We start from the raw sequence: 14204 nt of genomic DNA on the forward strand, positions 1-14204 counted from the left end.
CAATGTGTAGTTTGAAGTGCAAATCTGTGAACAGTTATTTTATTTAGAGTTCCTCAGCCCAATGGAACCAAACTGATAAAGAAAATTTGATGAATAGTCTTATTTTGCTTTATGAGTGTACTTGTACATTTGCATATATGTAAGTGTGTATGTGTACATTTTGCTCTTGATTGGCTGAAAAAAAGTCAAATATTTGACATTGTCAAACTGCAGCACTAAAACACAGGACTCAGTGAATTTACTTGTCAGATGCGGAAGACTGGTGTACCTTGAACACAGAAAGAAGTCTTTCTTTTTGTATCATTTTATTTTTATTATCTGGTTCTCATATTATTTTAATACTTAACAGATTCGACAAGTCAAAAATGAACATCTTATTTTGACTATTTATTGTTAAAATTAGTTATGTCTCTGGAAAAAGTAGCACAGTAGATTAAGCCATGATAGTGGTAGAAGTTACAGGAGCGTGTTAAAAAATGCACTGGATTTCAAGGCTTATAATCAGAATTCCAACGAAAGGCCACATATTTATCTCTGAAGATTCATTTGTTTCTGAAGTGTATTGTCTGACAACCTTTTATGGTAATGACAATTAGTTCATATTTTACTTAAGTCTGAAACAATGTGAAGTGTTATCTAGGTTTTTTGGGTGATTTAGTGGAGCAGGACTTAAAATATGTGTATTTGATTAATATTTCAAAAATTAAAGGATAATTAAAATATTTTCACAAAACATATAATTATAGACATTTTATTTTGTTCAATATCTAGATTCTAATAGTAAATTAATAATAGTTCATGAATGCAGGCAGTCATATAAATATTTCCTATGTAATTGATGAATGCCTTTATCTACATTCATGAAGATATTCTGAAAACTGTGGAGACAATAAAAACACATAAGCAGTCTTTCTATAGGTCAGCATGATGATACTTAAGAAGCAGCATTTGATAGATTGTTTTTAGGTATCACATCATTTAGGGGTAAGGCAAAAGTACTGGTTTATCTCCAACAAATGAAACTCTCCTGAACTCTGATCTTTAACCATGTGAAGACACTGGTTGCAACAAAATATCTGTGTCAGCCTACTTAGCACTGTAGTCATTGATTTCAGTAATGGAACCTATTTGAAACTTTAAAAGAGGCAACTCAATGGAACTGAAATTTCAGAAGATAGATGAAATGAAACATCTCTACAGTCACCTCCCAGAAAGTGACTTTTTAATTAAATGCTTTCTGACCACCCTTGGAGTATGATTGCCTGGATAACAAAAATTACTGATCCAGATTATATATTAGTTTAAGGTGTATTACCACCTTACCAGTACTGATTAATTCCAATGTCTCCCAAGTGTTCTAAAATGATATTAGTTATTACAAGTTTGCTCAATCATAATAAATCATGCAATTTCTTATCCATAGCCATTATTTTTAACTTTACCATGATCTCCTACTTGAAAAGAAAAAAAAATTACAGAATTATTAAAACTTTATTGAAAATCCACAGTACTGTGCATGAGAAATCTACTTTCCGATTGTTAGTCAGAAGAATCTAAAGGAACTCAACAACATACGCGTATGCTGTTTCACTTTGTTGCCTCCCAGAAATTGAAGGATTCTTGCTAAAGACATGACACACTTCGGACCTGGACTTGAAGGGCTTGACATAGAATTGGCCTGGAATTCTCTTCATTTAATACTTTTTATTCTTTCTAGTACAAAAGGTTGCTATTAAAGATGGTATGCAATAAAGCAATCAATAAAGCAATAGGACTGCACAGATGGGGCACCGATAGACCATTACAATGGGCTTGAGTTTTCTACTCAACATACAGTGAATTAACTCATGTATAGAGAATGGCACCAATTTCAGTGAGTTGGCTTCCCACATCAGTTAACATAATTAAGACAATTCTGTTCAGGAATGTACACAGGCCAACTAATTGTTCCAAATCCATCATGGAGAATCTCCTTTCTGGCAATTCTAAATTTTGTTTTGTTGACAAATAAAATTAACAGTTATGGTATCTTTTGATATATGTCCCTGCTTTTCTGCATGGGTGCTCTTATTCCAGAGCCATTTAGTTCTTTGAGCATCTTCTTTATCTAGTAAAGTCAGTAAGTGTAATATAGGAAACATTAAAAAGTATTAGTAATACAATATAACTACATTTTCTTACCATTTTAAATATTTTCCATTCTCATAATGCAAGTATAATAAAGAGAAATCAGACATTCTAATTGTGATAAATTTTCAAACTGGATTTTTTAAAACATGGCTTCCACTGCCAGAAAGCATAGAGATATGGATGCTGAGGGTTCTCTCTCTACCTCTTTTCTTTCTTATCTAGAACACTATCCCACAGAATGTAGTCACTGGCATTTAGATTGTCTTTCTGACCCAATGACCTATATAGAAAAATTGTCACAGGCACATACAAAGGTTTATTTCCATGGTGGTTTTAAAACTCATAAAACTGTGACCCGAGGTCAATAATTATGTTTCAGAGTGGGCAGTCAGAAGACTTATGAATATTTTACAAAATATTTCTAGTAATAAACTCTTCAACTTTAAGATCAAACTACAGGGACTCATAATATCCAATAAGAGTTTGACATTTGTAGCAATTAAGTATTTCCCACATTCTCACTATATTACTAGGTAGAAGATGTAGAAAGTTGTCTGAAGTAGATTTTACATGAAAGCACTAATCCTGTTTATAGTTTCTCCATCATACAATTAGAAGACACAGAGTCAGTATTCATATTTCCTACCCTAACTTTAATGACTGAAACACATTTATTTTTATTTAATTGAAATTTATAATATAGATTAAATGACTTAGGTGTGTCTTTAAGTATCTGACTATCTGAGAATACAGACCTATCCCTATATTTATTTTCTGTATTTTACTATTGCCTAGCTAAATTTCAATAACTTGATACATAGTTTTAGATCTGAAAAGATGCTCCAAGTTGAAGGAAACATATATCTTCATTACACAGTAGCAACAGAATTGCTCAAAAGCAACTTTTATCATACTGAGACATAGAGCCATAAAACAAGGCAATTTTATTCAACATTTATCAATAGTCATATTTTAATGGGACTCCAGTGTATATGTACAGAGTTAAATATATTTTCTTTTGGGTTAATATGACTTATGTCAATTGATTCATGGTTCAAAAGTAAAAATGTAGAGAGAAAACATATTTCTGTCCTTGGCAAATGAGATAGAAAATGCATATATATGAAAGAATAAAGCATGAATACCAACTTTATTATGCATACATTGTCAATATGCTCATTTAAATGTATGAAGTTCTACAAAAAGTTAACAATTATCCTGAAGTCTGTTTTCTTTTTTGGTCCTTCATATTTTTGAAGTTCATTATGTCTTCCCTCTTATTGTTCCACTCTAAATTACTGTGTCCAGATCTGGGTGACTGCCATGCATTAAATTGTTTAAACAATCATGTTGTAAAATATGTTTTGTCTTCGGTTTCTCTTTTTTCAGGGTAATATTTAGATTTAGTTTTCAGTACAAATATAGTGACTGAATGGATTTACAACTTTTTGTTTGTTTTAGTTTTTCGAGCCAGAGTTTCTCTGTAATTTTGGATCCTGTCCTAGAACTACTCTTGTAGATTAGGCATGCCTCAAACTCACAGAGATCTTCCTGCCTCTGACTCCCAAATGCTGGGTTAAAGGTATTCGGCACCATCACCTGGCCTAAATGGCAATTTCTTAGGTGAATCACAACAAGAAATAATATGAAATCCTAAAAAAGAAAAAAGAAAGCATTGCAATTAAAAATTCAATGTGAGTGATAAAATTCATGCAAAGGAAACTCAAGAAATTCTTTTTGTATATACACACTGAAAATCCTACAGAAACCATATGGCACAGGAAGGTAAATAACTTATGTAAGCAATTAAAAAGTCGTTGAAATATCACTGAGTCACATTGCATATAACAGTGTTAAAAATACACCAGTGATTAAAGTATAATCTCACTAATGTGTGAAGAAATCACGATAAATCCATCACTTTATATACTAATAAAAATGATTAATTACCATAGAAGATGCAGGCCTATAATGTTCTAAACACATCAAGAGGGTAAAGAATACATGATTGCTTGAACCCCATATAATAGTGACAGTGAAAGTAGCATTGTACACATTGACCTGTCATTGAACCATCCAGAATGAGAACCAAGGGATCAAAATGCAGAGAACTGCTGACTATCCCATGGGCTTCCAAAGTCAATTATGCTCAAAACCAGTTTTTCTACTTGCTCTCCACCAACCATTGCAGCAAGATTCAGTTTCATGCCTCACTTGACTATTACTTTGTCTCAGTATCTGGGGATCGCCATTGTGACTTGTGGCATTTTCAATAGCTAACAAACTGATCTCAATATTCTAACTATTTAAAATGCTGAACCAGAGATTTAGTATTAATAATCATTAAATAAAATTGAAGTAACAGGGACCTGTGAACAACAATGACCATGTTGTAAGGGAAAATTAACATTTTCTAGCAAATGAAAGCCAACATAATTTATATATTTATTGTTGCTTAATGGATTCTGGTGTTGCTGAAAACCATAAACATGACATATTATGCTTCTGAGGTAGGGAAATAATGATATCTAGAACATCATGACTGAGGAGAGACTGAATGATCTACTCTGAGATCAGAGTTTGAGCTGTCTTTATTTTTATAAATCAAATATATATCAGACATGTATACTCTCATTTTATATCTTGATGATTTTTGACACAATTATTTAAAGTTAAGCTAAAACTGGCAAAATATAAAGTAAGAATGTTGGGACATATAAAATATTTATTAAAAAATATTATGCTGTGGACTTCTAGCATGACAATCCTACTAATGATAATATGAATCTATTTAATAATGAATTTAGTTTTTATTGGATCTAAAGGAAAGAAATCTAAAAATGGGTAGGCCCACTAATAAGGTTCAAAACTTACAGTTTTGGCTCATCTCAAGAAAGACTATGGATTGCTGGCAGAGAGAACAGTTCATTTTTATCCTTCCTCAGAAATCTGTGAAATATGCTTCTGTCTGTCAGGAAGAGCCACTTCTCTATTGAGATGTATCTGTGTTGCATAGCACCAGACCTCAAGCCCTTGCTCTACCATCAAAAACAATCACACCATGCAAGAAACTCCAAGCCAGAGATTTATTGAGAAGTAGGGAGACACAAAAGGTAATTCTTATTAGGGAAGGAAAGCATATATATTTATATATATATATATACATACACATACTTTTTATCACACATTTGAAACACACAAAATATAGCAATATTTTGGATCATCGCAATTGCAAGTCCAATCAGAAGTGCTAATAATCCAGAACCAGGTGCTCTGCCAAAAAAAATTCCACCATCAGTCTACGACAAGTTTCCTCCATCATATTTTCCCCTATGCTTAAGCTCCATATCATCTGTAAAAATGAGACATCGTTGTCTAGTGTCTCTCTTTATGCTTTCTTTTTCTAATTAGAGGTGACCGTTTGTGTCTCCCCACTCCTCAATAACTTTCTGGCATGATGTCTGTTGCATGGAGTGACTGTTTTTGGTATTCATGGTTCCTGTGTATTAAGGTATTCTTTTGTGCTCAAAATCCTTTTAGTTATGATATATTGAATTAAAAATAAAGAAACGAAAGAAAGAAAGAAAGAAAGAAAGAAAGAAAGAAAGAAAGAAAGAAAGAAAGAAAGGGGAAATAATAGGACTTTGCTACTTTTTGCTATGGTGTAGGAGAAATTTCATTATAGATATATGGGGTAGCATGGGTAAAGGATTGGACAGGGACATCTGGGTGAGTCCACAATGAACATGACTGGACTGAGCTGGGCCACATGGAGAGAATGGGAGTAGAAGTGAGAAAAGACAGAAGGCAAAGACTTGAAGAAGCTAGAATACTGACAGTACAGGTGGGCAACAAATGCCTGGGATATACAGAAAAGATCCTCTGAAGGAAGGATAAACAAGCCCCTGTGCTGGAGAGTTCAGTGTAGAGGGCAGGGTGTGCTAGAGATACCCTGTAACAGGCAGGGACTGAGGGGATGTTGGGAGAACCTGGTGGTCAGGTACAGCAAAGCTTTGTCACATAGAAGCCTCAGATTTTTGTCTGTGGGGATTGTTCCACGCCACGGGGTCTGCACCACCACCCACGAGCTCTAATGTCCTAGGGGTTAAATCACAGATGCACACACAGATACAGAGTTCGAGTCATTCTCAGGGAGAAGAATGCCCATTTATTTAGCTTAATCCGGGGTTAAAATACCCTTTGGCCCCAATAACAAAAACCCCTCCCAGCCAGGTGTGAGATAACAGTGTTGAGCTGCTGGCGCCAAGTGGCAGGAGATTTCAACAAGGGGTACTGAGCTGGGAACCCTGAGAGACAGATAGGAGGAGATTCAGGGCGCCTGTGAGGACCCTTCTTAGCAGGTGAAATTACCATATCAAGATAGAAACAAGGTTCTGAACTAATCCCCTCTGTCTGGCAGAATCGAGTGGAGAGAGCTAAGCTGGTTAGCGTAAACATTTCTTGCATCCTGTGCTTTGGCCTCAAGGAACAGGGAAGACAGGGCCTCATATGTCCTCCTTTTATATAAAATATGATGACTAGGGCCTGTCTTGGGTCACATGGCATCAGACATGACCCCTTACCCATCTCTGGAAGGGTGTCCAGGTTCAACACAATCCTGTCTTAGGTTTTGAAAAGTCTGCCAGAGACCTTACCCGTCATAGGCTCACAAGTCAATATCATTGAGTTCTGCCAGATTTATACTGAAAGATATTTTGAGGCGAATGCCAAAAGGACTTGATGTGCATAGTCCTGACTTTGGCTTCATGAGATCATGAAGGTCACACTCCAGCGTATATAAGCATTCCAAAAGGAGATTGCGCTTAGCACAATCCTGAAAAGTCTGCTCAGAATATAGCCCCTTGAGTAGGGCTACAGCACCAGTGAATGGAGCCCCTGGAATAACTAGCCAGACTAAATGACAGCCAATTAGTAAATTTTGTATTCCGGGGTCCGAGAAAAAAACAGCAAAAGCCTTTTTTGTGACCAGCAGAGGTCAAAAACCCATACCCAGTTTGTAAAGATAAACTGCAGTTTCCAATTTTAAATTTAGCTTAATTTGAACAGCCATGGCATTTTGCAACCTGCTTTGAAGGTACCCACAATGCTTAGCAGAAACAGCTGACAGGATAAGGGGAAACCCAGTAGTACAGCAATTGTACAGCAACAACAATACAGCAATGACTGATAGATCAAGTGTAGGGAGCTGGGGGAGGATGAATGCAGGCACTGGATCACTTTTCAGGAATCTGCCAGCTCTGCAGCAGACAGGTTGGACAGTTCCACAGCAGAGGCTTTGTCCTCAGGCCTCTGGATAGATGTACAGCACAGCACAGCATGTAGCAGTACCCAAATGGACTGGATTCCTAGGAGAGACATAAACAAACTCTTTTCCCAAGTTAATTCTTAAGAGTAATAAAAAACTCAGGTTAAAATTTCATGCAGCTGGTCTTGAACTTAGAGACCTGTAGGTCTCTGCTCCAAACAGTAAATCCTATTGGCCTGCGCCACTGCAGCAGGCCTTTGCATTGGGCTGAATAGCCAACCTTAAAGCATCTCCTAGAACCAGCTCTGCCTGGAACTTTTTCAGGGGCAGAAAATAATTATCTGATCCAGTACGTGAGCACTCACACAACCGGATAGAATTATCCAAATTGTCACTTTTATGGGGGCACATCATCTCCCACCAACATTTAGAGAAATAATTAATAGGATCTTTAGAACTGAGAAGCTTCCGTATAGCAAAGAACAGTCAACAAGACATACCAGGCTATAGAATTGGAAAATCTTTACCAGTCATTAATTTATTTTAAAAAACATAAGGACTTTAGAAATTAGTCCTCCAAAGAACAATTAAATAAAAATACATCCAATAAACCTAAACTGAAAATTCTCAGTAGATGAATTTAAAATGACTGAAAGACATTTAAAAAATGTTTAAATATGACATTTCTAACCATTGGAGAAATGTAAATCAAAACAACTTTGAGACTCTATCTTATCTCTGTAACATAACCAAGATTAAAAATATTGCTCACAACTTATGTTTAAGAGAAACTCCTGCACCACTGGTGGAAATGTAAACTGGCACAGTCTATAAGCAGCAGTCTTTTGGCAAAGAAGCAAAATTGTGAAATGGAAAAAAGCATCTTTAATCTGTTTATCTAGAGTCTGTTTTAATCTAAAACTGCCCTTTTCCCTTCAGCTGAAGTGCTGCACAGCAGGGGGTAGGACACAGACCCTCTGCAGACTGCCTCCTGAGCTTTGGAGGGGGCGGATCTTTAACTATCCTTTTGTACTGCCAAGGCCTGGCCCTTGCCGCCGGGTTTTCAGGACTCCTTGAGTTTCCAGCTGCAGTCGTGCAGTCCTCTGGAGTCCCGCGCGGACGTGGTCAGACAAAGGCATGGCCCCAGCCCAGCCCAGTGCCATCTGCCGGCCTCCACCCAGGTGCCCAGCTCGCAGGGTTTTGAGGCCGCGTTTTGCCTTAGGACCTTGTTGCTTGCCGTAGGCTGCTTTCTAGTTCGCGAGTCCATTGCCTTGGAAACAGACTCTGTGCCGTGGCTGTTTTGTCGGCTCCTCCGCTGAGGTGGCAACACCCGCGCTTCCCCGTGTGAGTTCCCCTGCCCGGCATTTTGGGAATACTCATCTCCCTGCTCAGTACGTGGCCCCACCCCGGGGGCCCTGTGTATCCCGCGACCGAGCCAGTTTCCCGATCCCGCGCTCCACGCGCGCCTTGGGTCCGGTTTATAACTCTCTCTCTCTATGGCTCTAAGTGCATCGGGCGCAATTTTAATTTATATCTGAGCCTGTGAGCTTCGGCCGAGGTGAGGGCCCCTGTGCGGTCCTGTGACCCGCACCCAAACATGCATGGGAGCTTTCTTAATCCCCATGAAAGACAGGCTCTGTGAAGCTGCTCTTTTGTTTCTCAAAAAATCTTAATAGAACTTACAGACACACTTTTAGAATCTTTTCTCAGCCCAAGACCTGCACTTTCATGGGCCCTCGGCAATTCTATTTGCTAGTCGCCAGCTACGCTGGGCCCTGTTGCCTTGGGAACGGATTTTCGCCGGGTGCTCTCGCATCAGTCTGTTTTTTACAGTAAAAACTAAAGCCCCATGCTAGAAAAGTCAGGGACTGAGCTTTAATAAAAAAAATTAGGCGATTACCACCTAATAAAAGAAAACTGTCCTAAGGAACTCCCGTGTAGTAGCTACATTAAAAATGTTGGTACTTTTCTAAAAGCACTGTCAATTGGCCGCAACTGGCCTCCCGGTTCTCAACAAGAACAGAGACGCTTGCATTTCAAAATCCAATACACCCTTATCATACACAGCTGGCCAGCCTATTATTTGAGGGCGACCCCTATGGATTCCTACCTTCCCAGGAACTTGTGGCTGCTTCTTCTTCATACTCCAGCAGGGCCTCCATCTGTGGGGGTCGTTCCATGCCACGGGGTCTGCATCACCACCCACGTGCTCTAATGTCCTAGGGGTTAAAACATAGATGCACACACAGATACAGAATTCGAGTCATTCTCAGGGAGGAGAATGCCCATTTATTTAGCTTAATCCGGGGTTAAAATACCCTTTGGCCCCAATAACGAAAACCCCTCCCAGCCAGGTGTGAGATCACGGTGTTGAGCCACTGGCACCAAGTGGCAGGAGCTTTCAACAGGGGGTACTGAGCTGGGAACCCTGAGAGACAGATAGGAGGAGATGCAGGGCGCCTGTGAGGACCCTCCTTAGCAGATAAAATTACCATATCAAGACGGAAACAAGGTTCTGAACTAATCCCCTCTGTCTGGCAGAATTGAGCAGAGGGAGCTAAACTGGTTAGTGTAAACATTTCTTGCATCCTGTGCTTTGGCCTTGAGGAACAGGGAAGACAGGGCCTCACTTCTGTCCAGCTTTAAAACTGAACATGTGTTCCTGGTGCAGTGTGTGATGATTAATTTTAATTTCAAAACAAATAGTGCAGTGATATTTTATTTTTATTTTAATAATAAAGCTTGCCTAAATAGTAGTATGCAAAGATAAGTCACTAGAGGCCAGTGAGTGTTGGCACACACCTTCTTACCTCCTCTATCTGCTTGGAATTCCCACCTTACTCTATTTTTCCTTGGTATAGTCCAAAGTCACTTTATTCATTCACCTATAAAAGTAACACACATACAGAAGGATATCCCACTTGAGCAAATGTTAAATTCCTGTTCATTCCGTAATATTATCAGAATTATATCAAAAGACTGGATAGAATTGGTTAAAGTTGTTTTAGGCTTGATCAACAATTACAATGGAGTAACTCGTTCAGAGAAGTGGTTAAAACTATGGAAAAAATAGAATAATGCTAGAGGTATAGAAATCTTCAAGATCAAGTTCTTGGAGAAGGAGATTATGCTATCATAGAAAGTTAATCCTTTCTATCACATCTTGGTTGTATGCCACACAGCACCTATGAATTCTTGGGCCAGAATTGAAGATGCAGGAAAGACTGAATAATTTACTCAAGTCATACAGAAATTAAAAGAGAACGTCATGGCTTTCTTACAAGATTTATATCAGTAACAAATAAAATGATAACAATTCAGAAGCCAATTCTCAATGTAAAATGATAGTTAGGCCATTAAAGCTAAGATCAGCACCCTTGGATGATTGGATCTAACATACAATCAATTTTAAATCCTATTACCATGATGATACTTGGATTGGGGAGGTAGTTTCCAGATTTTTAACAAAAAAAAAACAAGTGTTTCAATTGTGGAAACAAGGTCACCTAAAAATGGATTGTACATAGAATGTTCCTAGAAAAAATAATGCTTCTAAGCATAATCCATTCAGAAAACCTCCCCTTTCTGGATTATTTATAATTTTTCCAAGTTATTCTTGTATCCTGCTACATTACTGAAGGTGATTATGAGTTGTAGAAGTTCCTTTGTAGAATTTATGGGGTCACTTATGTAAACTATTATATCATGAGCAAATAGTGAGAATTTGACTTCTTTTCTAATCTGTATCCTCTTTATCTCCTTTTGTTATCTTATTACTCTAGCCTAGAATGTCAAAAAACATACTGACTAGATATGGAGAGACTGGAGGACAACCATGTCTTTTTCTCGATTTCAGTGAGTTGACTTTGAATTTTTCTCCATTTAGTTTGATGTTGACTATTGACTTGCTGTATATTGTTTCATAATATTTAGGTATGTTCCTTGTATCCCTGCTTTCTCTAAGACCTTTATCATGAAGGGGAGTTGTATTTTGTTGAAAATATTTACAGGAACTATTGAGATGATCATGTTTTGGTTTATTTGTTTGTTTTAGTTTGTGTATATTGTGAATTACATTGACAGATTTTCATATGTTGAACCATTCCTGTATTTCTGGGATGAAGTCTATATAGAACAACAGTAATAAAAACAGCCTAATAATGGTATAAAAACAAACAGGAAGGACAATGAAATCTAATCAAAGACTCAGATATCAATCCACACACACACTATGAACCCCTGATTTTTGACAAAGAACTAAGAAATGGAAAATGGAATAAAGAAAGCATATTCAACAGATGGTGCTGGTATAACTGGATATCAACAAGTATAACAATGAAATAGATCCATATCTTTTGCTGTGCCTAAAACTCAAGTCCAAATTGATCAAAGATTTCTATATAAAACCAAACACACTCAACCTCAGAGAAGAGATAATAAAAAGCACACTTGAATGCATTGGCACAGAAGACCACCTACTAAATATAACTCTAGTTGCACAGACAATGAGAGAAACAATTAATAAATATGCCCTCCTGAAACTGAGAAGTTTTTGTAAAGCAAAGGACACGGTCAAACAGAAAAAAAAAAAAAGACATCTTACAGAATAAAAAAATATCTTCACTAACCCCACATCAGACAGAGTGCTGATCTTCAAAATACAGAAATGAACCTGGTCACCAAAAGAAAAATTATTCCAAAAAAAAGGTGTATAGACTTAAACAGAGAACTCTCAACAGATGAATCTAAAATGACTGAAACATACTTAAAGAAATGCTCAGCATCCTTAGTCATCAGAGAAATGCAGATCAAAACAACTCTGAGATTCTGTCTTACACCTGTAAGAATGACCAAGATCAAAAACTCTGATGACAACTTATGCTGGAGAGGATGTGGAGTAAACAGAACATTCCTTTATTGTTGATGGTAGTGCAAAATGATACAGTGACTTTGGAAATCAGTATGGTGATTTCTCAGAAAATTAGGAAATAAGCTCTCTCAAGACTTATCAATACCACTTTTGGGTATATACCCCAAGGACGCTCAGACCTACCAGAAAGACATGTGTTCAACTATGTTCATAACAGCATTATTTGTCATAGTGAGAATCTATAAACAATCTAAATGCTCCTTGACCAAATATGGATAAAGAAGATGTGGCGTATTTAAACAACTAAATACTACAAAGTGGAAAAGAATAATGGCATCTTAAAATTTTCAGAAAAATGCATGGGTCTAGAAAACACCATATTGAGTGAAGTGACCCAGGCCCAAAAAGGACAAATATATTATGTACTCATTCATAAGTGACTTTCAGACCTTAAGAAAAACAGCCTACAATTCACAGCCCCAGAGACCCTAGACAACAAAAAGGACCCTAAGAGAGACATACATAGGTGTAATCTACATATGAATTAGAAAAAGAAAGGATCTCCTGAGTAAACTGGGAGCATGGGGCTCATGGTACAAGGTAAAGGGGAGGGGAATGAAGGGAGGGAACTGAAGAAAAATATATAGCTCAAAAATAAAAACAATCAAAAAGGTCTATAAATAGCAAAAGTTAATGAAAAGACTTTTGTCGTATGGTAATATGGTAACAAGTCAGGAAAATTATAAGGAAATGTCCTACTTGTTCTTTTCACAACCAAACACTACTACCTGTAGGAGGTAAGCCAAAGAGTAATTAAAGGAATGAAATATGCAAATGGATGTGTTCGATTTTGTAGGATTTGGATAACTAAAATATATATACCATGCCATTGATTCCTATTCAAGTTTTCAATGCATAACTGCTTTGACTTTGGAAAAGCCTTATTCAGTAACCATATATTTGCTAGAATTTATGACCATCATGGTTATACCTGCACAAATAAAGACAGACAATATGTCTCTATAAAAATGAAACAGTTTTTTTCTTATTATTATATAGAGCATATTAAAATTATACCACACAATGCATCAGGGCAGGCAGTTATAGAAAGATCAAGTCAAACTCTACTGGACACATTGAATAAACAGAAAGAAATAAAAAGTCCACCATTAATAGACTGAATAATGCTTCATGAACTTTGAATTTTCTAAATGCTAATGAGAAAGGAAAAAAAAAACAGCTACAGAGATACATTGGATAGTGGGGGAAAAAAACTACAGAATTACAGAGTTAACTCACAGAGAACCACGTGTCTCTGCTTCCCCAGTGCTAGGATCAAAGGTGTTTGCTACCACACCTTGAACTCACAGAGATCTGTCTGTCTCTGCCTCCCAGGCATTAGGATTAAAGGTGTGTGCTACCACACCTTGAAGTCACAGAGGTCAATCTACCTCTTCCCCTTAAAGTCACAGAGGTCAATATGCCTCTGCCTCCCAGGCATTGGGATTAAAGATGTGTACCACCACACCTTATTTCTCCCTTTCTTTCTTTTTTATTTTTAATGACTTTAACCTTTAGCCTGCATATATTTTTAACACACTGTAAACCATTTAGAGGTTTTCTTCCTCTTTGAATCTCTCTTTACTGTATATCTCTCTTTATTTTCTGACTACGTGAGTCTTTAAGGAGAGGATAAAAGCTGTGGCTTTGACGGCTAGATCCAGCCCATTCCTTAGCTTTCCAGCCTCATGGCCGAGGTACCGGCTATAGCCATTTTTCTTGCCACAACTCTATGGCGTTTCAAGGTCCTTGCCAGCAAGCAAACTGCAGCATTCTGCTCACAGACCACACTCAGTCAGACTGTCTGCCTCAAAGAGTCAGAGTTTGCCCTGGCAGGATGGCCCAGAAAGCTGGCATTTTAAAACAGCACAGCTTTTT

General features: G+C 37.4%; 1 long non-coding RNA gene across 1 annotated transcript in view; it reads left to right on the top strand.

Annotated features, from left to right (window-relative positions):
• The first annotated feature begins 8673 nt into the window (after positions 1-8673).
• LOC125392623 (uncharacterized) overlaps positions 8674-14204 on the top strand; it is a 36855-nt gene continuing 31324 nt past the window's right edge. Inside the window, exons 1-2 of the long non-coding RNA XR_015000633.2 lie at positions 8674-8740; positions 11179-11251. This is a non-coding gene — a long non-coding RNA (uncharacterized LOC125392623). The remainder of the gene's footprint in view (positions 8741-11178; positions 11252-14204) is intronic.

The sequence above is a fragment of the Myodes glareolus genome, chromosome 2, assembly GCF_982192425.1.
Source record: "Myodes glareolus chromosome 2, mMyoGla1.1, whole genome shotgun sequence".
In the NCBI taxonomy this organism is placed as follows: Eukaryota; Metazoa; Chordata; class Mammalia; order Rodentia; family Cricetidae; genus Myodes; species Myodes glareolus.